Source organism: Serinus canaria, chromosome 9 (assembly GCF_022539315.1).
Source record: "Serinus canaria isolate serCan28SL12 chromosome 9, serCan2020, whole genome shotgun sequence".
In the NCBI taxonomy this organism is placed as follows: Eukaryota; Metazoa; Chordata; class Aves; order Passeriformes; family Fringillidae; genus Serinus; species Serinus canaria.
In genome coordinates, this window is record NC_066323.1 from 18834419 (window position 1) to 18843149 (window position 8731).

The 8731-nt window shown below is 67.6% G+C and overlaps 23 non-coding genes across 23 annotated transcripts; all 23 read left to right on the plus strand.

The window, feature by feature from the left end:
• Positions 1-47: 47 nt before the first annotated feature.
• LOC127059943 (5S ribosomal RNA) lies at positions 48-166 on the plus strand. The gene has a single exon (XR_007778300.1). It is a non-coding gene; the product is annotated as a 5S ribosomal RNA (ribosomal RNA).
• A 257-nt stretch (positions 167-423) lies between these two features.
• On the plus strand, positions 424-542 carry LOC127059944 (5S ribosomal RNA). The gene has a single exon (XR_007778301.1). It is a non-coding gene; the product is annotated as a 5S ribosomal RNA (ribosomal RNA).
• A 257-nt stretch (positions 543-799) lies between these two features.
• LOC127059945 (5S ribosomal RNA) lies at positions 800-918 on the plus strand. The gene has a single exon (XR_007778302.1). It is a non-coding gene; the product is annotated as a 5S ribosomal RNA (ribosomal RNA).
• A 257-nt stretch (positions 919-1175) lies between these two features.
• On the plus strand, positions 1176-1294 carry LOC127059946 (5S ribosomal RNA). The gene has a single exon (XR_007778303.1). It is a non-coding gene; the product is annotated as a 5S ribosomal RNA (ribosomal RNA).
• A 257-nt stretch (positions 1295-1551) lies between these two features.
• On the plus strand, positions 1552-1670 carry LOC127059947 (5S ribosomal RNA). Its single transcript, XR_007778304.1, has one exon. It is a non-coding gene; the product is annotated as a 5S ribosomal RNA (ribosomal RNA).
• Positions 1671-1927: 257 nt separating this feature from the next.
• On the plus strand, positions 1928-2046 carry LOC127059948 (5S ribosomal RNA). The gene has a single exon (XR_007778305.1). It is a non-coding gene; the product is annotated as a 5S ribosomal RNA (ribosomal RNA).
• Positions 2047-2303: 257 nt separating this feature from the next.
• Positions 2304-2422, plus strand: LOC127059949 (5S ribosomal RNA). The gene has a single exon (XR_007778306.1). It is a non-coding gene; the product is annotated as a 5S ribosomal RNA (ribosomal RNA).
• A 257-nt stretch (positions 2423-2679) lies between these two features.
• On the plus strand, positions 2680-2798 carry LOC127059950 (5S ribosomal RNA). The gene has a single exon (XR_007778307.1). It is a non-coding gene; the product is annotated as a 5S ribosomal RNA (ribosomal RNA).
• A 257-nt stretch (positions 2799-3055) lies between these two features.
• On the plus strand, positions 3056-3174 carry LOC127059951 (5S ribosomal RNA). Its single transcript, XR_007778308.1, has one exon. It is a non-coding gene; the product is annotated as a 5S ribosomal RNA (ribosomal RNA).
• A 257-nt stretch (positions 3175-3431) lies between these two features.
• Positions 3432-3550, plus strand: LOC127059952 (5S ribosomal RNA). The gene has a single exon (XR_007778309.1). It is a non-coding gene; the product is annotated as a 5S ribosomal RNA (ribosomal RNA).
• A 257-nt stretch (positions 3551-3807) lies between these two features.
• LOC127059953 (5S ribosomal RNA) lies at positions 3808-3926 on the plus strand. Its single transcript, XR_007778310.1, has one exon. It is a non-coding gene; the product is annotated as a 5S ribosomal RNA (ribosomal RNA).
• Positions 3927-4183: 257 nt separating this feature from the next.
• LOC127059954 (5S ribosomal RNA) lies at positions 4184-4302 on the plus strand. Its single transcript, XR_007778311.1, has one exon. It is a non-coding gene; the product is annotated as a 5S ribosomal RNA (ribosomal RNA).
• Positions 4303-4559: 257 nt separating this feature from the next.
• On the plus strand, positions 4560-4678 carry LOC127059955 (5S ribosomal RNA). Its single transcript, XR_007778312.1, has one exon. It is a non-coding gene; the product is annotated as a 5S ribosomal RNA (ribosomal RNA).
• Positions 4679-4935: 257 nt separating this feature from the next.
• Positions 4936-5054, plus strand: LOC127059956 (5S ribosomal RNA). Its single transcript, XR_007778313.1, has one exon. It is a non-coding gene; the product is annotated as a 5S ribosomal RNA (ribosomal RNA).
• A 257-nt stretch (positions 5055-5311) lies between these two features.
• LOC127059957 (5S ribosomal RNA) lies at positions 5312-5430 on the plus strand. Its single transcript, XR_007778314.1, has one exon. It is a non-coding gene; the product is annotated as a 5S ribosomal RNA (ribosomal RNA).
• Positions 5431-5687: 257 nt separating this feature from the next.
• LOC127059958 (5S ribosomal RNA) lies at positions 5688-5806 on the plus strand. The gene has a single exon (XR_007778315.1). It is a non-coding gene; the product is annotated as a 5S ribosomal RNA (ribosomal RNA).
• A 257-nt stretch (positions 5807-6063) lies between these two features.
• On the plus strand, positions 6064-6182 carry LOC127059959 (5S ribosomal RNA). Its single transcript, XR_007778316.1, has one exon. It is a non-coding gene; the product is annotated as a 5S ribosomal RNA (ribosomal RNA).
• A 257-nt stretch (positions 6183-6439) lies between these two features.
• On the plus strand, positions 6440-6558 carry LOC127059960 (5S ribosomal RNA). The gene has a single exon (XR_007778317.1). It is a non-coding gene; the product is annotated as a 5S ribosomal RNA (ribosomal RNA).
• A 257-nt stretch (positions 6559-6815) lies between these two features.
• LOC127059961 (5S ribosomal RNA) lies at positions 6816-6934 on the plus strand. The gene has a single exon (XR_007778318.1). It is a non-coding gene; the product is annotated as a 5S ribosomal RNA (ribosomal RNA).
• A 257-nt stretch (positions 6935-7191) lies between these two features.
• Positions 7192-7310, plus strand: LOC127059962 (5S ribosomal RNA). The gene has a single exon (XR_007778319.1). It is a non-coding gene; the product is annotated as a 5S ribosomal RNA (ribosomal RNA).
• A 256-nt stretch (positions 7311-7566) lies between these two features.
• Positions 7567-7685, plus strand: LOC127059963 (5S ribosomal RNA). The gene has a single exon (XR_007778320.1). It is a non-coding gene; the product is annotated as a 5S ribosomal RNA (ribosomal RNA).
• A 257-nt stretch (positions 7686-7942) lies between these two features.
• Positions 7943-8061, plus strand: LOC127059964 (5S ribosomal RNA). The gene has a single exon (XR_007778321.1). It is a non-coding gene; the product is annotated as a 5S ribosomal RNA (ribosomal RNA).
• Positions 8062-8317: 256 nt separating this feature from the next.
• LOC127059965 (5S ribosomal RNA) lies at positions 8318-8436 on the plus strand. Its single transcript, XR_007778322.1, has one exon. It is a non-coding gene; the product is annotated as a 5S ribosomal RNA (ribosomal RNA).
• Positions 8437-8731: the final 295 nt, after the last annotated feature.

The window sequence follows — 8731 nt, forward strand, 5'->3', positions numbered from 1 at the left end:
GAGGGCGGTGGTGAGTGCTGGAGAGCGCTGCGGAGGGCCTGGTGTGTGCCTACGGCCATACCACCCTGAGAACGCCCGATCTCGTCTGATCTCGGAAGCTAAGCAGGGTCGGGCCCGGTTAGTACTTGGATGGGAGACCGCCTGGGAATACCGGGTGCTGTAGGCATCTTTTGGTGCCAGGGGCCAGGAGGGCTCTAGTTTTGCCGGGGCAGGCATGGCGGGGGCCAGGAGAGAACGGGCCAGGCGCGCCTTCTGCGCGCCCTTGGCGGGCCTCGTTGCCGTGGTCGCCTGGGTTCCGTCTCCAGGGTGCGGTGGCGGGGGCCTGTGTGGCCCTGGTGTGGTTGTGGTTGCACGGTGAGGTGGTGGAGTGTGCCGGGAGGGCGGTGGTGAGTGCTGGAGAGCGCTGCGGAGGGCCTGGTGTGTGCCTACGGCCATACCACCCTGAGAACGCCCGATCTCGTCTGATCTCGGAAGCTAAGCAGGGTCGGGCCCGGTTAGTACTTGGATGGGAGACCGCCTGGGAATACCGGGTGCTGTAGGCATCTTTTGGTGCCAGGGGCCAGGAGGGCTCTAGTTTTGCCGGGGCAGGCATGGCGGGGGCCAGGAGAGAACGGGCCAGGCGCGCCTTCTGCGCGCCCTTGGCGGGCCTCGTTGCCGTGGTCGCCTGGGTTCCGTCTCCAGGGTGCGGTGGCGGGGGCCTGTGTGGCCCTGGTGTGGTTGTGGTTGCACGGTGAGGTGGTGGAGTGTGCCGGGAGGGCGGTGGTGAGTGCTGGAGAGCGCTGCGGAGGGCCTGGTGTGTGCCTACGGCCATACCACCCTGAGAACGCCCGATCTCGTCTGATCTCGGAAGCTAAGCAGGGTCGGGCCCGGTTAGTACTTGGATGGGAGACCGCCTGGGAATACCGGGTGCTGTAGGCATCTTTTGGTGCCAGGGGCCAGGAGGGCTCTAGTTTTGCCGGGGCAGGCATGGCGGGGGCCAGGAGAGAACGGGCCAGGCGCGCCTTCTGCGCGCCCTTGGCGGGCCTCGTTGCCGTGGTCGCCTGGGTTCCGTCTCCAGGGTGCGGTGGCGGGGGCCTGTGTGGCCCTGGTGTGGTTGTGGTTGCACGGTGAGGTGGTGGAGTGTGCCGGGAGGGCGGTGGTGAGTGCTGGAGAGCGCTGCGGAGGGCCTGGTGTGTGCCTACGGCCATACCACCCTGAGAACGCCCGATCTCGTCTGATCTCGGAAGCTAAGCAGGGTCGGGCCCGGTTAGTACTTGGATGGGAGACCGCCTGGGAATACCGGGTGCTGTAGGCATCTTTTGGTGCCAGGGGCCAGGAGGGCTCTAGTTTTGCCGGGGCAGGCATGGCGGGGGCCAGGAGAGAACGGGCCAGGCGCGCCTTCTGCGCGCCCTTGGCGGGCCTCGTTGCCGTGGTCGCCTGGGTTCCGTCTCCAGGGTGCGGTGGCGGGGGCCTGTGTGGCCCTGGTGTGGTTGTGGTTGCACGGTGAGGTGGTGGAGTGTGCCGGGAGGGCGGTGGTGAGTGCTGGAGAGCGCTGCGGAGGGCCTGGTGTGTGCCTACGGCCATACCACCCTGAGAACGCCCGATCTCGTCTGATCTCGGAAGCTAAGCAGGGTCGGGCCCGGTTAGTACTTGGATGGGAGACCGCCTGGGAATACCGGGTGCTGTAGGCATCTTTTGGTGCCAGGGGCCAGGAGGGCTCTAGTTTTGCCGGGGCAGGCATGGCGGGGGCCAGGAGAGAACGGGCCAGGCGCGCCTTCTGCGCGCCCTTGGCGGGCCTCGTTGCCGTGGTCGCCTGGGTTCCGTCTCCAGGGTGCGGTGGCGGGGGCCTGTGTGGCCCTGGTGTGGTTGTGGTTGCACGGTGAGGTGGTGGAGTGTGCCGGGAGGGCGGTGGTGAGTGCTGGAGAGCGCTGCGGAGGGCCTGGTGTGTGCCTACGGCCATACCACCCTGAGAACGCCCGATCTCGTCTGATCTCGGAAGCTAAGCAGGGTCGGGCCCGGTTAGTACTTGGATGGGAGACCGCCTGGGAATACCGGGTGCTGTAGGCATCTTTTGGTGCCAGGGGCCAGGAGGGCTCTAGTTTTGCCGGGGCAGGCATGGCGGGGGCCAGGAGAGAACGGGCCAGGCGCGCCTTCTGCGCGCCCTTGGCGGGCCTCGTTGCCGTGGTCGCCTGGGTTCCGTCTCCAGGGTGCGGTGGCGGGGGCCTGTGTGGCCCTGGTGTGGTTGTGGTTGCACGGTGAGGTGGTGGAGTGTGCCGGGAGGGCGGTGGTGAGTGCTGGAGAGCGCTGCGGAGGGCCTGGTGTGTGCCTACGGCCATACCACCCTGAGAACGCCCGATCTCGTCTGATCTCGGAAGCTAAGCAGGGTCGGGCCCGGTTAGTACTTGGATGGGAGACCGCCTGGGAATACCGGGTGCTGTAGGCATCTTTTGGTGCCAGGGGCCAGGAGGGCTCTAGTTTTGCCGGGGCAGGCATGGCGGGGGCCAGGAGAGAACGGGCCAGGCGCGCCTTCTGCGCGCCCTTGGCGGGCCTCGTTGCCGTGGTCGCCTGGGTTCCGTCTCCAGGGTGCGGTGGCGGGGGCCTGTGTGGCCCTGGTGTGGTTGTGGTTGCACGGTGAGGTGGTGGAGTGTGCCGGGAGGGCGGTGGTGAGTGCTGGAGAGCGCTGCGGAGGGCCTGGTGTGTGCCTACGGCCATACCACCCTGAGAACGCCCGATCTCGTCTGATCTCGGAAGCTAAGCAGGGTCGGGCCCGGTTAGTACTTGGATGGGAGACCGCCTGGGAATACCGGGTGCTGTAGGCATCTTTTGGTGCCAGGGGCCAGGAGGGCTCTAGTTTTGCCGGGGCAGGCATGGCGGGGGCCAGGAGAGAACGGGCCAGGCGCGCCTTCTGCGCGCCCTTGGCGGGCCTCGTTGCCGTGGTCGCCTGGGTTCCGTCTCCAGGGTGCGGTGGCGGGGGCCTGTGTGGCCCTGGTGTGGTTGTGGTTGCACGGTGAGGTGGTGGAGTGTGCCGGGAGGGCGGTGGTGAGTGCTGGAGAGCGCTGCGGAGGGCCTGGTGTGTGCCTACGGCCATACCACCCTGAGAACGCCCGATCTCGTCTGATCTCGGAAGCTAAGCAGGGTCGGGCCCGGTTAGTACTTGGATGGGAGACCGCCTGGGAATACCGGGTGCTGTAGGCATCTTTTGGTGCCAGGGGCCAGGAGGGCTCTAGTTTTGCCGGGGCAGGCATGGCGGGGGCCAGGAGAGAACGGGCCAGGCGCGCCTTCTGCGCGCCCTTGGCGGGCCTCGTTGCCGTGGTCGCCTGGGTTCCGTCTCCAGGGTGCGGTGGCGGGGGCCTGTGTGGCCCTGGTGTGGTTGTGGTTGCACGGTGAGGTGGTGGAGTGTGCCGGGAGGGCGGTGGTGAGTGCTGGAGAGCGCTGCGGAGGGCCTGGTGTGTGCCTACGGCCATACCACCCTGAGAACGCCCGATCTCGTCTGATCTCGGAAGCTAAGCAGGGTCGGGCCCGGTTAGTACTTGGATGGGAGACCGCCTGGGAATACCGGGTGCTGTAGGCATCTTTTGGTGCCAGGGGCCAGGAGGGCTCTAGTTTTGCCGGGGCAGGCATGGCGGGGGCCAGGAGAGAACGGGCCAGGCGCGCCTTCTGCGCGCCCTTGGCGGGCCTCGTTGCCGTGGTCGCCTGGGTTCCGTCTCCAGGGTGCGGTGGCGGGGGCCTGTGTGGCCCTGGTGTGGTTGTGGTTGCACGGTGAGGTGGTGGAGTGTGCCGGGAGGGCGGTGGTGAGTGCTGGAGAGCGCTGCGGAGGGCCTGGTGTGTGCCTACGGCCATACCACCCTGAGAACGCCCGATCTCGTCTGATCTCGGAAGCTAAGCAGGGTCGGGCCCGGTTAGTACTTGGATGGGAGACCGCCTGGGAATACCGGGTGCTGTAGGCATCTTTTGGTGCCAGGGGCCAGGAGGGCTCTAGTTTTGCCGGGGCAGGCATGGCGGGGGCCAGGAGAGAACGGGCCAGGCGCGCCTTCTGCGCGCCCTTGGCGGGCCTCGTTGCCGTGGTCGCCTGGGTTCCGTCTCCAGGGTGCGGTGGCGGGGGCCTGTGTGGCCCTGGTGTGGTTGTGGTTGCACGGTGAGGTGGTGGAGTGTGCCGGGAGGGCGGTGGTGAGTGCTGGAGAGCGCTGCGGAGGGCCTGGTGTGTGCCTACGGCCATACCACCCTGAGAACGCCCGATCTCGTCTGATCTCGGAAGCTAAGCAGGGTCGGGCCCGGTTAGTACTTGGATGGGAGACCGCCTGGGAATACCGGGTGCTGTAGGCATCTTTTGGTGCCAGGGGCCAGGAGGGCTCTAGTTTTGCCGGGGCAGGCATGGCGGGGGCCAGGAGAGAACGGGCCAGGCGCGCCTTCTGCGCGCCCTTGGCGGGCCTCGTTGCCGTGGTCGCCTGGGTTCCGTCTCCAGGGTGCGGTGGCGGGGGCCTGTGTGGCCCTGGTGTGGTTGTGGTTGCACGGTGAGGTGGTGGAGTGTGCCGGGAGGGCGGTGGTGAGTGCTGGAGAGCGCTGCGGAGGGCCTGGTGTGTGCCTACGGCCATACCACCCTGAGAACGCCCGATCTCGTCTGATCTCGGAAGCTAAGCAGGGTCGGGCCCGGTTAGTACTTGGATGGGAGACCGCCTGGGAATACCGGGTGCTGTAGGCATCTTTTGGTGCCAGGGGCCAGGAGGGCTCTAGTTTTGCCGGGGCAGGCATGGCGGGGGCCAGGAGAGAACGGGCCAGGCGCGCCTTCTGCGCGCCCTTGGCGGGCCTCGTTGCCGTGGTCGCCTGGGTTCCGTCTCCAGGGTGCGGTGGCGGGGGCCTGTGTGGCCCTGGTGTGGTTGTGGTTGCACGGTGAGGTGGTGGAGTGTGCCGGGAGGGCGGTGGTGAGTGCTGGAGAGCGCTGCGGAGGGCCTGGTGTGTGCCTACGGCCATACCACCCTGAGAACGCCCGATCTCGTCTGATCTCGGAAGCTAAGCAGGGTCGGGCCCGGTTAGTACTTGGATGGGAGACCGCCTGGGAATACCGGGTGCTGTAGGCATCTTTTGGTGCCAGGGGCCAGGAGGGCTCTAGTTTTGCCGGGGCAGGCATGGCGGGGGCCAGGAGAGAACGGGCCAGGCGCGCCTTCTGCGCGCCCTTGGCGGGCCTCGTTGCCGTGGTCGCCTGGGTTCCGTCTCCAGGGTGCGGTGGCGGGGGCCTGTGTGGCCCTGGTGTGGTTGTGGTTGCACGGTGAGGTGGTGGAGTGTGCCGGGAGGGCGGTGGTGAGTGCTGGAGAGCGCTGCGGAGGGCCTGGTGTGTGCCTACGGCCATACCACCCTGAGAACGCCCGATCTCGTCTGATCTCGGAAGCTAAGCAGGGTCGGGCCCGGTTAGTACTTGGATGGGAGACCGCCTGGGAATACCGGGTGCTGTAGGCATCTTTTGGTGCCAGGGGCCAGGAGGGCTCTAGTTTTGCCGGGGCAGGCATGGCGGGGGCCAGGAGAGAACGGGCCAGGCGCGCCTTCTGCGCGCCCTTGGCGGGCCTCGTTGCCGTGGTCGCCTGGGTTCCGTCTCCAGGGTGCGGTGGCGGGGGCCTGTGTGGCCCTGGTGTGGTTGTGGTTGCACGGTGAGGTGGTGGAGTGTGCCGGGAGGGCGGTGGTGAGTGCTGGAGAGCGCTGCGGAGGGCCTGGTGTGTGCCTACGGCCATACCACCCTGAGAACGCCCGATCTCGTCTGATCTCGGAAGCTAAGCAGGGTCGGGCCCGGTTAGTACTTGGATGGGAGACCGCCTGGGAATACCGGGTGCTGTAGGCATCTTTTGGTGCCAGGGGCCAGGAGGGCTCTAGTTTTGCCGGGGCAGGCATGGCGGGGGCCAGGAGAGAACGGGCCAGGCGCGCCTTCTGCGCGCCCTTGGCGGGCCTCGTTGCCGTGGTCGCCTGGGTTCCGTCTCCAGGGTGCGGTGGCGGGGGCCTGTGTGGCCCTGGTGTGGTTGTGGTTGCACGGTGAGGTGGTGGAGTGTGCCGGGAGGGCGGTGGTGAGTGCTGGAGAGCGCTGCGGAGGGCCTGGTGTGTGCCTACGGCCATACCACCCTGAGAACGCCCGATCTCGTCTGATCTCGGAAGCTAAGCAGGGTCGGGCCCGGTTAGTACTTGGATGGGAGACCGCCTGGGAATACCGGGTGCTGTAGGCATCTTTTGGTGCCAGGGGCCAGGAGGGCTCTAGTTTTGCCGGGGCAGGCATGGCGGGGGCCAGGAGAGAACGGGCCAGGCGCGCCTTCTGCGCGCCCTTGGCGGGCCTCGTTGCCGTGGTCGCCTGGGTTCCGTCTCCAGGGTGCGGTGGCGGGGGCCTGTGTGGCCCTGGTGTGGTTGTGGTTGCACGGTGAGGTGGTGGAGTGTGCCGGGAGGGCGGTGGTGAGTGCTGGAGAGCGCTGCGGAGGGCCTGGTGTGTGCCTACGGCCATACCACCCTGAGAACGCCCGATCTCGTCTGATCTCGGAAGCTAAGCAGGGTCGGGCCCGGTTAGTACTTGGATGGGAGACCGCCTGGGAATACCGGGTGCTGTAGGCATCTTTTGGTGCCAGGGGCCAGGAGGGCTCTAGTTTTGCCGGGGCAGGCATGGCGGGGGCCAGGAGAGAACGGGCCAGGCGCGCCTTCTGCGCGCCCTTGGCGGGCCTCGTTGCCGTGGTCGCCTGGGTTCCGTCTCCAGGGTGCGGTGGCGGGGGCCTGTGTGGCCCTGGTGTGGTTGTGGTTGCACGGTGAGGTGGTGGAGTGTGCCGGGAGGGCGGTGGTGAGTGCTGGAGAGCGCTGCGGAGGGCCTGGTGTGTGCCTACGGCCATACCACCCTGAGAACGCCCGATCTCGTCTGATCTCGGAAGCTAAGCAGGGTCGGGCCCGGTTAGTACTTGGATGGGAGACCGCCTGGGAATACCGGGTGCTGTAGGCATCTTTTGGTGCCAGGGGCCAGGAGGGCTCTAGTTTTGCCGGGGCAGGCATGGCGGGGGCCAGGAGAGAACGGGCCAGGCGCGCCTTCTGCGCGCCCTTGGCGGGCCTCGTTGCCGTGGTCGCCTGGGTTCCGTCTCCAGGGTGCGGTGGCGGGGGCCTGTGTGGCCCTGGTGTGGTTGTGGTTGCACGGTGAGGTGGTGGAGTGTGCCGGGAGGGCGGTGGTGAGTGCTGGAGAGCGCTGCGGAGGGCCTGGTGTGTGCCTACGGCCATACCACCCTGAGAACGCCCGATCTCGTCTGATCTCGGAAGCTAAGCAGGGTCGGGCCCGGTTAGTACTTGGATGGGAGACCGCCTGGGAATACCGGGTGCTGTAGGCATCTTTGGTGCCAGGGGCCAGGAGGGCTCTAGTTTTGCCGGGGCAGGCATGGCGGGGGCCAGGAGAGAACGGGCCAGGCGCGCCTTCTGCGCGCCCTTGGCGGGCCTCGTTGCCGTGGTCGCCTGGGTTCCGTCTCCAGGGTGCGGTGGCGGGGGCCTGTGTGGCCCTGGTGTGGTTGTGGTTGCACGGTGAGGTGGTGGAGTGTGCCGGGAGGGCGGTGGTGAGTGCTGGAGAGCGCTGCGGAGGGCCTGGTGTGTGCCTACGGCCATACCACCCTGAGAACGCCCGATCTCGTCTGATCTCGGAAGCTAAGCAGGGTCGGGCCCGGTTAGTACTTGGATGGGAGACCGCCTGGGAATACCGGGTGCTGTAGGCATCTTTTGGTGCCAGGGGCCAGGAGGGCTCTAGTTTTGCCGGGGCAGGCATGGCGGGGGCCAGGAGAGAACGGGCCAGGCGCGCCTTCTGCGCGCCCTTGGCGGGCCTCGTTGCCGTGGTCGCCTGGGTTCCGTCTCCAGGGTGCGGTGGCGGGGGCCTGTGTGGCCCTGGTGTGGTTGTGGTTGCACGGTGAGGTGGTGGAGTGTGCCGGGAGGGCGGTGGTGAGTGCTGGAGAGCGCTGCGGAGGGCCTGGTGTGTGCCTACGGCCATACCACCCTGAGAACGCCCGATCTCGTCTGATCTCGGAAGCTAAGCAGGGTCGGGCCCGGTTAGTACTTGGATGGGAGACCGCCTGGGAATACCGGGTGCTGTAGGCATCTTTGGTGCCAGGGGCCAGGAGGGCTCTAGTTTTGCCGGGGCAGGCATGGCGGGGGCCAGGAGAGAACGGGCCAGGCGCGCCTTCTGCGCGCCCTTGGCGGGCCTCGTTGCCGTGGTCGCCTGGGTTCCGTCTCCAGGGTGCGGTGGCGGGGGCCTGTGTGGCCCTGGTGTGGTTGTGGTTGCACGGTGAGGTGGTGGAGTGTGCCGGGAGGGCGGTGGTGAGTGCTGGAGAGCGCTGCGGAGGGCCTGGTGTGTGCCTACGGCCATACCACCCTGAGAACGCCCGATCTCGTCTGATCTCGGAAGCTAAGCAGGGTCGGGCCCGGTTAGTACTTGGATGGGAGACCGCCTGGGAATACCGGGTGCTGTAGGCATCTTTGGTGCCAGGGGCCAGGAGGGCTCTAGTTTTGCCGGGGCAGGCATGGCGGGGGCCAGGAGAGAACGGGCCAGGCGCGCCTTCTGCGCGCCCTTGGCGGGCCTCGTTGCCGTGGTCGCCTGGGTTCCGTCTCCAGGGTGCGGTGGCGGGGGCCTGTGTGGCCCTGGTGTGGTTGTGGTTGCACGGTGAGGTGGTGGAGTGTGCCGGGAGGGCGGTGGTGAGTGCTGGAGAGCGCTGCGGAGGGCCTGGTGTGTGCCTACGGCCATACCACCCTGAGAACGCCCGATCTCGTC